This window comes from Micropterus dolomieu, linkage group LG14, assembly GCF_021292245.1.
Source record: "Micropterus dolomieu isolate WLL.071019.BEF.003 ecotype Adirondacks linkage group LG14, ASM2129224v1, whole genome shotgun sequence".
NCBI lineage: Eukaryota > Metazoa > Chordata > Actinopteri > Centrarchiformes > Centrarchidae > Micropterus > Micropterus dolomieu.
The window spans coordinates 26,816,491-26,829,512 of record NC_060163.1 but is presented as its reverse complement, the minus strand read 5'-3'; the positions used below and the strand labels follow the sequence as shown (position 1 = coordinate 26,829,512).

At 42.3% G+C, this 13,022-nt stretch overlaps 1 long non-coding RNA gene and 2 other non-coding genes across 3 annotated transcripts; 2 read left to right on the top strand and 1 right to left on the bottom strand.

The window, feature by feature from the left end:
• Nucleotides 1–273: 273 nt before the first annotated feature.
• On the top strand, nt 274–346 carry trnak-cuu. The gene has a single exon. It is a non-coding gene; the product is annotated as a tRNA-Lys (tRNA).
• Nucleotides 347–1,408: 1,062 nt separating this feature from the next.
• trnak-cuu lies at nt 1,409–1,481 on the top strand. The gene has a single exon. It is a non-coding gene; the product is annotated as a tRNA-Lys (tRNA).
• An 8,837-nt stretch (nt 1,482–10,318) lies between these two features.
• On the bottom strand, nt 10,319–13,022 carry LOC123983240. Its single transcript, XR_006828155.1, has 3 exons — nt 12,907–13,022; nt 12,550–12,704; nt 10,319–12,289 (listed from the first exon to the last, which is right to left on the bottom strand). It is a non-coding gene; the product is annotated as an uncharacterized LOC123983240 (long non-coding RNA).

Genomic DNA, 13,022 nt, shown 5'->3' with positions numbered 1-13,022 from the left:
AATTGAGGGAGCATTAGCAAGGCCCTGGACCCGTAACTGCTCCCTGGGTGCTGTACAATAGCTTCCCATTCAAAGATGGATTAAACGCAGAGCCTCAAATTCGCATTTGGGAAAATTTGGCCCAATACTATAATTGTATGTGATATATAAAGTTTATTATTTACGATCTTTGCTATCTTCTTCCCTACTAAATTAGAGTTAGCAGCTAACCACATTATCATGTGAGATTACAGGTTGTTTGAGAACTGAAGGGCTTACACTTAGACTGACGTGGCCCGGCTAGCTCAGTCGGTAGAGCATGAGACTCTTAATCTCAGGGTCGTGGGTTCGAGCCCCACGTTGGGCGTCTTCCTATTAGCTCAATCCGTGGGGACTTGGCTTGGGAGTAAAGACTTGCTGGATTGAGCCCCCTGAGCAACGCTCTGAAAACGTAACTCTTCACGGTACAATGTCTGCCCACTCTTGGATTGGTTAAATCCAGAGGCCTAAATTGAGGGAGCCTTAGCAAGGCCCTGGACCCCTAACATTTGGCCCACACTATAATTCTATGTGACTCAAAGTTTATCATTTACTCTTTTTACTATCTTTTCCCTTACGAAATTGAAGTTAAGGGATAATTAGCAAACTCAGGGTAGAGCCCCCACGTTGGGTGCATTCCTATCGGGGCAGCATTAGCTCAATCCATGGGGACTTGGTTTAGGAGTAAAGATTTTCTGGTTGGAGCCCCCTGAGCAACGCTCTGAAAACGTCACTGTTCCCTTGACGCTGTACAATGCCTACCCATTCTAGGATTGGTTAAATCCAGAGGCCTAAACTGAGGGAGCATTAGCAAGGCCCTGGACCCCTAACATTTGGCCCACACTATAATTCTATGTGACTCAAAGTTTATCATTTACTCTTTTTACTATCTTCTCCCTTACGAAATTGAAGTTAAGGGATAATTAGCGAACTCAGGGTCGAGCCCCACGTTGGGCGCATTCCTATCGGGGCAGCATTAGCTCAATCCATGGGGACTTGGCTTAGGAGTAAAGATTTTCTGGTTGGAGCCCTCTGAGCAACGCTCTGAACACGTCACTGCTCCCTTGACGCTGTACAATGCCTACCCATTCTAGGATTGGTTAAATCCAGAGGCCTAAATTGAGGGAGCATTAGCAAGGCCCTGGACCCGTAACTGCTCCCTGGGTGCTGTACAATAGCTTCCCATTCAAAGATGGATTAAACGCAGAGCCTCAAATTCGCATTTGGGAAAATTTGGCCCAATACTATAATTGTATGTGATATATAAAGTTTATTATTTACGATCTTTGCTATCTTCTTCCCTACTAAATTAGAGTTAGCAGCTAACCACATTATCATGTGAGATTACAGGTTGTTTGAGAATTGAAGGACTTACACTTAGACTGACGTGGCCCGGCTAGCTCAGTCGGTAGAGCATGAGACTCTTAATCTCAGGGTCGTGGGTTCGAGCCCCACGTTGGGCGTCTTCCTATTAGCTCAATCCGTGGGGACTTGGCTTGGGAGTAAAGACTTGCTGGATTGAGCCCCTTGAGCAACGCTCTGAAAACGTAACTCTTCACGGTACAATGTCTGCCCACTCTTGGATTGGTTATATCCAGAGGCCTAAATTTGTGGGTTTGAGCCTCACGTTGGGCGCATTCCTATCGGGGCAGCATTACCTCAATCCATGGGGACTTGGTTTAGGAGTAAAGATTTGATTGTTTGAGCCACTGAGCAACGCTCTGAACACCTAATTGCTCCCTCTGAGCTATAAAGTGGCTTCCCATTCAAAGATGGGTTAAACGAAAAGCCTCAATTTCACGTTTGGGAAAATTTGGTCCGTACTATAATTGTATGTGACACAAAGTTTATCATTTTCTCTCTTTACTATCTTCTTCCTTACTAAAATTGAAGTTAAGAGTTAATTAGCGAACCACATTACTATATGAGATAACAGGTTGTTTGAGCATTGATGTCACTCAGGCTTACGTGGCCCGGCTAGCTCAGTCAGTAGAGCATGAGACTCTTAATCTCAACCCCCACGTTTGGTGCATTCCTAATGGGGCAGCATTAGCTCAATCCATGGGGACTACTTCATAAATTTTTAGCTATCCACATTATTGAGGTTACAGGCTGTTTTGAGAATTCTAGGGCTAACTAGCTGGTTTCCGTGGGACCTTTACCATCAGCCTGTTAGAATAATAGGCAAGGCAAGATTCTTTGCATTTCTTTGCATAGCACATTTCATTTTGAAAAGAGAATAAACAGAGAAGTACACTTAATCTACTCTCTCTAGCTAGTCTGTACTCGGGTCCACAGCAATCTTTGTGTCTACTGAAACTCCAAAAACCCTCGGACACTACAGAGAAACCAGGACACGTCTGTCCACAGGCCACTTTGATCCAGTTATACTCTGGACCCACCTGCGTGTTTACAGGTGGACAGAGGTTCCTGCAAATCACTCAGGCGAGAGATTTAAGAACACGTCCTTCACTCTGTTCAATCTCACTCTCATTATCTTTTCACTCAGTTACGTACTAATTTCTCACCGTGTAAATATTTAATTGATAGCAATGGTAAAAAGAAAAGTCTTCAGTCTTAATTTAGAAGAACTGACAGTTTCAGCAGACCTGCAGTTATCTGGGAGTGTTTTCCAGATATATGGTGCATAATAACTGAACGCTGCTTCTCCTTGTTTAGTTTTGACTCTGGGGTCTGTAGCATGTCTACTTATGTTTTAATAAACTTATGAGAATTAATACAAAATTATGAATTCTAATATTTAGAGAATATTAATTCATATTGCTCTCGTTTCGCGGGGCACCACCGGGGATTAAATTCAACCAGAGTCTCAGGACCTCTGGGTAGCGTTTCATTAATAATTATACAATTATTCAGTGATCAGTTAGTTAATAATCGCTCAGTTATCTTAGATCAATCAGTCAGTCTAATATCGAAGGGGTAAATTCTCGTGACAGGGACTTTGAGGTAGGCAATACACACACACAATTCCTGTGATTACGATCAAGTTTATTAACTAACTAATGTGACATAAAAATGTGGTTAAATATACATCAAAGAAATAAACAATGGCTAAACAATGAGAATGTGGGGTTCTATTGTGGGGTGAATTTGATTCACACGGGCAGCAAATGAGGTTTAAGAGTTAAAGATAATCTATTAACAAACTATTGGACATCACTGATCACATGCTGGCGGGCCCACATGGCTGGGTCCGGGCGTCGGTGGAAGCAGTGTAAGTTAGCTCGACGAATAAAGCTAAAAAAAGAATGTGGTCGTTCTTGAATTAAACTAGTGTAAATTAACGGACTGATAACTTTTAACAAACAAAACAAAAGAAAATAAAAAGCAAGTAAAGTTGCTGGAAACAAGGGAAAAATCGAGGTTGCGGCGCTTCACGTGTGTCGCTTGAAACGAACAAAGAGCCTTCGCAGCGCCGGGTCGAACTTCTTAGGGCGTTGTCGGGAAAAGGGGCACGTTGGGCGTGTGCCGAAGTGCAGTAGGAGAGAACCAGACAAGAGGGAACAAGAGGGAGTGAGACAGTCTGGGTTGCTGCTTTTGTCTGTTGTGGCGTGGTTCCCAGAGGGCAGTCCTTTGTTCCCTTGAGGGCTTGTTTCCGGTTTCCTGAGAGACCGTCTTCTTAACTCTTAATATGTCTATTCAAAAATCTATTTGCGCGTATTGTAATCAAATATCTTCCCACAATCAAACCTTAATTGTCAAACGGTTATATCGTTCTTAGTTTTAAGCATTTGATAAAAGGAAAACAATTGTTAGTTAAACCTTGAGGTTAGCATTTCCTAGGAATCACATCAGATGAGAGGAACTTAACTAGCTTTCTGGATAATATTGGTTATTACACGTTCTTACTTAGAGAGTATAAGCAAGATACACGAATGGCATCAGAATATGAACAGGTAAATACAGAGTGACATTTATACATTAAAACGGCATTTCAGAACGATGGCATGTTATACTTATTTTGTCCACTTGGGGGAGCTCTGGTTCCATGAGGATAGCTTTGATTAATCCTTTTAACAACCCTTTGTTCAGGATCTGGGGAATTTAGTGATTTAACATTAAATTTGAGCTGGAGAATTAATCAAGTATAAGATGACATTTCTTTATCATAGTATTGGTTACAACATAAAATGAGGCAATGTCAGGGATCCTTGCTGAAAATTAAAACACTGCAAAATTAACTTATTTAGATTCTTTTCAACAGCAGTTATCAACAACAACATGGTAACATAACTACTCAAACTGGAGTGGAGTGACCGAGTTAAGTAACTTAAAGATTATTTAAATAAACAAGGTAATGCTTTGAGTTTTGAGGAGACAGTACTCTTTGTTTACAAAAGGATTTCAGGGCAGTGTCTTTCTGGTGTTCTGGAGTTTCTCACGTCTGAGCGTGAAGAGGAAAATATCCTTTGATGTGAGGTAATTAAACAAAGAGGGAGGTCAGTTGCCATGGTTACGTGTGTGTGGGGGGACAGTTTAGGGTTTCCTGCCCTCTTTCCAAAAGAGTTTTGATAGGCTGTTTGTAATCTCTGGTGAGTGTTTCTTTGTCATTTTAACAGTCAGGCACCGAGCTTTATCTGGCTGCGGCACCAGAGGTGGCAAGTTTTATGATCGTGTGCCCAGAAACAGCACTTAGGGAAAGCAAACCTTTCACCTCCTCCTCCTGATATCTCAAACCCCCTCCTTTTCTTTCTCAGAGAGAGAGAGAGAAGGAATTTTGAGTTTCCAAATTATTTGATATAAAATGCACAAATCCACACTGTTCGTTCGCAACAGGACAGAAAGCAGACCTGCCCCAGACGACCTGAGAGGTCTGGATGGTTCATAACGAAGCAGAAGATCAGAAATGTATTTTGGCCCTAAACCATTTAGTGTTTTATAAACTAACAGCAGGCAGCATTTTGAAATCAATTCTTTGACAGACAGGAAGCCAATGTAAAGACCTCAGAACTGGAGTGATGTGATCCACCTTTTTGGTCTTAGTGAGGACTCGAGCGGGTTAAATGGTTATGTAAATCTGTGTGTCATCTGCATAATTATGGTAACATATTTTGTTGTTTTTCATAATCTGAGCCAGTGGAAGCATGTAAATGTTAAAACAAAAGAGGTCCCAGAATGGAGCCTTGGGGAACTCCACATGTCATTTTTGTCAGCTCAGATGTGTGATTACCTATAGACACAAAGTAGTCCCTGTCCTTTAAGTAGGATTCAAACCAGTTTAGTACTGTGCCAGAAAGTCCAACCCAGTTTTCAAGTCTGTCTAGGAATATGTTATGGTTGACCGTGTCGAATGCAGCACTGAGATCCAATAATACTAAGACTGAAATTCTGCCACTGTCAGTGTTTAAATGGATGTCATTGAAGACCTTAACAAGAGCCGTCTCAGTGCTGTGGTGTGGTTGAAAACCTGACTGGAAGACATCGAAACAGTTATTTAGTGCCAAGAAAGCACTAAGCTGTAGCAAAACAGCCTTTTCAATGATTTTACTTAAAAATGGGAGATTTGATATGGGCCTATAATTGCTCATTAGTGAACTGTCTAGATTGCTCTTTTTTAAGAGTGGCTTAATGACTGCAGTTTTCAGGTCCTGTGGGAAAAAACCTGAGAGAAGAGACATGTTGACAATTTGTAGTAAATCTGAGGCCATGCATTTAGAAACATTTTTGAAAAAACCTGTTGGCAGAATATCAAGTCAGCATGAAGAGGATTTCAGATGTTGTATTATGTCCTCCAGGTTTTTATGGTTAATAGAATCAAATTGTCTCATGCTATATGAATTGTTTTTAAGTGGACACAGGGACAAGACATATCCTGTTACTGACATGGAGGCACTGATTGCTTGTCTAATTGTTTGAATTTTGTCCATGAAGATTTAACATCACTGAAGTTTGTTCATGTTGTACTCTACTGCAGATGTAGTGTAAAAGCGCTTTGAGTGGTCGAAAGACTAGAAAGGCGCTATACAAGTACGTAGCATTTACATTTACATTTACTCCTGATGTCATGTGATCTGACGTGATGCGTTTCATCAGATCCAGCAGTTGTTATCTCCAGACTGGTGGTCCTGCCGCTGTTGTTCATCGCTGCCATCTGTTTCATCCATAAGGTACGTACACATCTGTTGATCAGAGGACTGGCTGCTCAGCTTCTGAACATTGAACTGAAGAGAGCAGTGATGCAGCGACTCATATCTGTGTGCTGCCATGTCTCTCCAGGCCACCAGGGGGCAGAAGCCAGACCCACAGGAGAACGTGGAGCTGGATTAGCATAACCTCGGTGTTTGCAGAGCTGAAGGGGGGCCGGCTGAAGAGGAAGGAGCCGAGGCAGGAGAGTAGGACCTCCAAAGAGCTTTTCCCACATCCAGATGGATTGCTCAGCTTCAACACAACTGTGCATCAGCTCCGTCAGGGATTTTCAACCAGGTCTTTGCAGCCCAGTATCTCTCGGAATAATGTCCAAATATGTCAGCTGTTGGAGGTCGGGGTTGTCTTGTTGCCTAACACAAACTGGGCTCTAATAACGTACAGCATTAATAACATCTTAAAGCCAGTGTATTTAGATATTTCTATGATATTTCATATTTTTCCTCAGTCATTTCCTCACAATGTTGACTACCCACATAGTTTGCCAAATATTTTTTGCCAAATAGCTTAATTTTGTTTGCAAAAATTACTTAGTTGTTAAAACGGGCTGGTGACGCATGACTGTGGTAACTCCATAAGTCATCCAACTCCAAGTTAAAAAACGACGTCGCGCCTCGTTAAGTCAGAGCATCTCACCAATTTATCACGCAATTTACTTAGAACTTACAGTAGGTATGTCTCTCTGTGTCTGATTGTTGGTTTGTCTTTCTAGTTTAGTTAGCTACCGTTAAGTTAACAAAGTTGCAGTTAGCCAGGTGAAGTTAGAAAGTCGGCTAACAGAGGGTCTTCATTTAATTTTTTTGTTTCCTCCTCTTGGTTTAGTGTGCTGCTCATTGTCATTATGGCATCTGTTGATGTTGGAGGACAGATGACAGAAAACGCATCACACTTTCACCTGCAACCATCTTCTATACAGTCTGCAACATGCATTTTACTACGCCTGTTATACCAATGCATCAGCGGAAGGCCCCCCCCACACCCCCGGGGTAAAGTAAGCGCACCATAAAACGTAGTGGGAGTTATCGTGTGCAGTGCGTGACAGAACCGTCGACTGTATGATTGATAACAGCTGATACGCGCACATTAGTTTCTGTCATGGGTAAGTAAGAGCTGCTCCTGCCAGACAGTAAAGTGTAGTGATGTTAAAAACAGCATATCGTTAGTGGACACTCCAGCCGGTCAGTTTTTGGTTGTCGTGGTGATGTATTACGTCCGACTATTGACCACACCCCCGTTCTCTGTTTGAGAATGAACGTTCATCAAAAACGGCAGTTGAAACTGGCTGGAGGGGGGCTTTAAATAATTATGTAATTATGGTGTCCAGATTTCAGTTTACATTTAAAAGCCTGAAGAATTGTAATTCCAGATTGTGGCACCGTAATGTTCATAATTCTTCAGAGAAAACAAATCTAAATATCTAACACCACTGCCGACCTCTCCAGGGTGTACCCCGCCTTTCACCCGATGTAAACTGGGATTGGCTCCAGCCCCCCACGACCCTGTACGCAGGATGGATATCTAACACCATTCTCATTATCTGTAAAAATGTTTTATTAACTGCTATCATGTGAGCACATGTAACTTTCTTTGATAGACTTTCATGAATAGAGTTTTATTGTCTGATCTGGATAAATGTTGAGCTAAGACTTTAATTAAAAATCCATCCAGTTTGGATTATTTCATTACTTTTGTCTTCATTACCTTTTATATACTTGAGTGTTTGAGCAGAGAGTTTGGAAACAATAAATGAAATTTATTTAGTCAAATCAAATGTTTGATCTCTGTTATTAGTAGTTTGACCAGAGTTACAAGCATATAGTACTTACAAAATACTAAGAAGACGTTTTGTGATGGTTTCACGCAAGAGTCAGTTTCTAATGTTTTGCTGACACTTGAACTTTGTTGGTTTTACTCTCCCTCTGGATGCTGAGAATACGATGACAAAAGCAGCAAAAGGGAAACCAGCACAAAACGTCAAAACTGAACTCAACCTCCACCAAACGTTGTGTTGAAACTAGTTAGTTTGATTTATGTTCTCTTTGCAGCTTTATTTGATCTGTAATACGGCCTGTCGATGCGGTTAAATTTCCCTTTATGTGCCTTGAATGCGTCCAATAGCATGGCTGGCCCACCTCCCCCGGATCGTTTAACTCCAAATAGGCTTGAATTTGAATCCTTCTTGGTCTTGACTGAGAGTCCATATGTGCCGACGTGAAAGTGAGAACAGGCTTTCTGCAATCTCTTCTGGAGGGACCTGTGGGCTTGTTCCATCTGTAACACCATACTTGCCTCTGGCATCGCAGAAGACAGTCTAGCACCCTGTTAATCCGTCTCTCTACGTACGTCAGATGTTCCAGGGAGATCATAACCGATGTCTCTGCTTTCAGCTTCTCATTGTTCTCTATTCTGAATGTTTTCAGCTTGGAGAGTATTGCTGCACTGTCCTCTTCCAATCTGAGCTCTGGGCTAGCTTTAGCATTAGCCTCTTGAGTTTATACTGTTGGAAGAAGTTTCCCCTTCAGAGGACTTTGTTTTTATTTGGAGTTTCTATCTGTGGCGACTCATTCTGTCATTAAATGTCACATGCCACTCTTGAATCACTTTTAAGAAGAGTTGCCGAATTGAGTTTGGGTAGGTCACAGCTTCAATTTCAAGTCAGTTGCCAAAACTAGAAACTGTCCCGGTCCATTTCATCCATCTGCTGCTTTTAAAAGAGATGAGAGGAGCTGGGACTGCTTTGAGCCACAGGTGGTAACAAATCAAAAATGAGAGAAATGGAAAGAAATGAGGAGAGAGATCAGCTGCTGATATTCTGCTGTACGTTGGTCCTGGAGAACTACTGCACAGGACGGATCTTCATGCTGATGGTCTTCAGGGAGTAGTTATAACTTTTCCAAGCAGACCACTCCACTGCAACAGCATAAATAGTGCCATCAGCACCCCCACGATAAACCCCGTTGGGGTTTGTACTGTGACACGCACCGTACCAGAACGCCCCCAGGTATGATCTGGCACAGTTTCCAGACCAAGTGTCCTGGTCCTCGTTTGTTGTCGGTTCATCTTCGTTTCACGTTGCTGCCTTTCTCCTGTGTTTGGTAACCTCTGCCTGTGTTACTGGACTTCTTTCAGATTTCTGGACTTTGGATCATGTTCTGTCCCTGATGGATTTGTTTGCCTTTGTGTTGGACTGCTTGTCTGTTTTTTTTGACCCTTGATCAGGTACCGAAGTGAACCAGACCCGCCTGCAAGTCTGCATTTGGTTCCTCCTCCTTGGTTCCTGATTCCACGCTAAACGATGACATTATGAAGACAATGTGTTGAATTGAGGCAAATGTTATGTTAAATCTCAGTGACCATTTTTAAGAGGTTCTGTGTCCTGGCTGGGGGTTGTGACCAGAGCAAAAAAATAGTGCCAAGGAAACTGGTTTGACCCAGTTTGCAGAGAAGGGGAAGTTAATGACTATTTAAACTGACATTCTTCCTGATCGGTGATGACTGGAACAACAAGTGGAGTAAAAGGATGTAGAAGGCAACATTTACATGAAGACATCACAGACCTGCTGGATGTCAGAGACCTTGGGCTTCTCCACCTTCCGTTTGAGGAGCTCAATAGGGTTCAGGTCTGGAGATATGCTGGGCCAGTCCATCACCTTTACCCTCAGCTTCTTCAGCGAGGCAGTGGTCGTCTTGGAGGCGTGTTTGGGGTCGTTATCATGTTGGATTACTGCCCTGCGGCCCAGTCTCCGAAGGGAAGGGATCCTGCTCTGCTTCAGTATGTCACAGTACATGTTGGCGTTCACAGTTCCCTCAATGAGCTGTAGCTCCAGACCAGGACACTCTTTTTCTTTTCTTTTTTTTTGTTTTTCTTTGTAGTATTTAAGTGTCATTTCTTCAGTGTTGTCACATGAAAAGTTATAATCACATTTACAAGAATGTCACTTTTGTGAGATACTTGTCAACATTAGGATGTGAAAATAAGGGAATAGGGAAAACAAACAAAAAAAAAACCCCGTTAGAATCTGAAGTCAGATGCTGTGTGCCTTGATCAGTCAGTCTGAATGATACCCAACTGAACACAAAGGTAGAACTACGTAAATGAGGTACCAGTAAAGTAATGCAGACACAGCAGAGCCTCTTCAGATTTTACTTTGTTTATTTCTTGAATATTATGGATCATAAAACATCAGAATTTATCAAAGCAGTTTTCTTTTTATGTTATGAAAACCCTCCAGAATACCCACAATTCTCTCTTCTCATTACAGATTAGTACTGATTCAGTGTCACGTTTCTGTTTCCAGGTCAATTACGAAGCCAAAGAGAATTCAAAATAACTCTATACAAATAGCATCTGGATATTTATTCTTTTTCCTGGTATAAAAATAAGTTCTAAGTGCTTCACACACTTTAATACTGTCTCTGCTTTGGCATGTTCACAGCTCGGATGTCAGCGTGTGTCGTCAATTGTAAAACTCTCCAGAAACACAAAAGAAAGAAAACTCAAGTCGGACTGAATGATCTGTGCTGCTGCTGATGCTTCGTCTGCTTTGGTTGTTGTTGGAAAAAGAGACATCGATTTGTCTTGTGCACAACACAACCTCACACTCACCACCTTTTTGAAAAATATCATTTTAATATTTTATTCAAATCAATAGTTAAACAGAGATGGTTTCAATGAGGAAACAAATTTAGATTTTTAGTGGCTCTAATTTGTTTGAACTGAATTCCTATATTTGAAACCATCATTTAGGGACAGCCGTAAAAGCTCTTTCCAAATAAACTGAACGTAATCTGAGGTTTGGCGAATTGTCATTGTTGTTTGGCGACAGGGTGGAAAAATTGTGGAGACGAGGTGAGTTTTAGGGTCGCAGCTGGCTGGTCTTTTTTTGGTAGATGTGGAACAAATGACACACGATGTGAACATGAAAATACTGAAACATGGTAAAGAAGCCCTGAAGCATTTTGACAGCTGATGTTTCTGTTCTGATTCTGAGGTTTACAGGAAGGCGTTTTGGTTTAATGCTGAGCATCGGTGTAGCAGAACAGCAGTGAGCTTTCTTCTTTTTGTTAACGTAACACACATCAGAATGAAGTGAAAACATTTAGTCCAAGCGTTGGGCTCCTGTGTTAAGAATGTGGGAGGAAAGGTTTATGACACCATGTTCATTTGGTTTCCGTTCAGATGGACGCAATCTAAAAACTACAAATTCACAGTTTGTTAAACTAAATCATCCAGAATGTCCAAAACACGGCTTCCATTTTACAATCCCAGACTCCGTCCACATGTCAGTTGTATCTTCAAGTTTTCTTCTGTTGTATTGTGACAAACTACATCACTGAAGTGGTCAAAAAGTAGACAACAGTGCAAAAGTATATTTGCAGTTGAAAGTTAGAGACACTAAGAGAAGAACTACAAATCCCAGCTATCTTATCTTGGAGATAATAATGCAGGGTTGCAAAGTAGGATAAAATAACAAAATCTATTGTAAACATACTACTAGAAACAAGCAAACAAACTAAAACTGATTAACTGATCAAAACATGAAGCTACAGCCAATCACAGGCCAGCTACGTAATCAACCATACAATGATCACAGATAAGTACGTACACATAATTCTGATCAAATAAAGGGAGAAGAGCAGAGAGAGAGAACATGAGAAAAGAAAGTGTGTCAGGTGAGGTGAATTTGTTTCAGGGCGACTGGCGAGTCCAAAATGTGTCTGTGTCCAACGGCCACAGCGGTTTTGTCTCGATGTAGAAGGTGCATTCACACGACTCTGCTTTAGATTTTGTAGAAAAAACTCTGCCTCACACAGAGTTCACACTGCGGACGAGCCTGTACCGTTTTCAAGCAGCCAATCAGAAAGAGGAAACTTTTAAAAACCAGTTTAACATGGAAAATGTGAAGCAGCTTGGTGTGAATGCGACCTCAGCTACGAGTGTTTTTTCCTCTTTAGAAAACGCCATATCCGTCGGTGTGGCGCGTCGCCACAGCAAAGGCCGGGTAGCCCTCATAGGTGGTGTAGGCGGTCAGGTCCTGACCCAGAGACACAGCCTGCTTCAGCTGGGAGGCGACCGCCGCCGCCGCCGGGCTCGCCAGAGTGTAACCTGGAGAGAGACGAGACAACAGCTCCAAACTTTTATCAACGAGTCTTTCACTATACAGTCAGCTGTTTACATGTTAGTTGGTCACTGAGGAGGAATTTAGTGTGTTTTTTCATTGTGCCCTGTATTTCAATGAACGCTCACGACCTGGAAATCCTGCAGAAGTCCACAACAAGCTGGGACACTTTCCTGCCTGAGAGTTAGTCTGCTAGTGGTTTGTTGAGTGAGGAGTTAGTTGGCTTTGGGTACAGACCTTCACATACCTGGGAAGGCTACTGAGGCCACGGCGGCAGCAGTAGCACAGCTGGACTCGGCGGCGCCCTCCGTCTGCAGACCGAGCGTCTGCAGGGTGTGCTCGGCTGCGTGGACTTTAGCTTCTTCTACTGCCGCACACAGCTTTGCGGGTGTGAAGGGATGGCTGCAGAGAGAGAATCCACATCTAATGTAGCTGGATAAGACCTAATAATTGGGCATGTAAGGTTTATATAAGGGCGTACAGGAGCTGTGGTTGAAATACTTTTCACCTTGATATGAGTATAAATATTTCGTGGCGTGACAAATGTGAGTGCATGTAGTCGTAGGAGGAGCAAGAGTAGTAGTGGTAGCAGCAGTATTCTTACACGTTGGGGTACTGTGTGGCCAAAGCTGGTATGGTGATCTTGTAGAGAAAGAGTTGTCTCTGGTCTGGACCGATGGCAGAGTGGAGCTGATACACAGGCTGACCCCAGTTATTCTT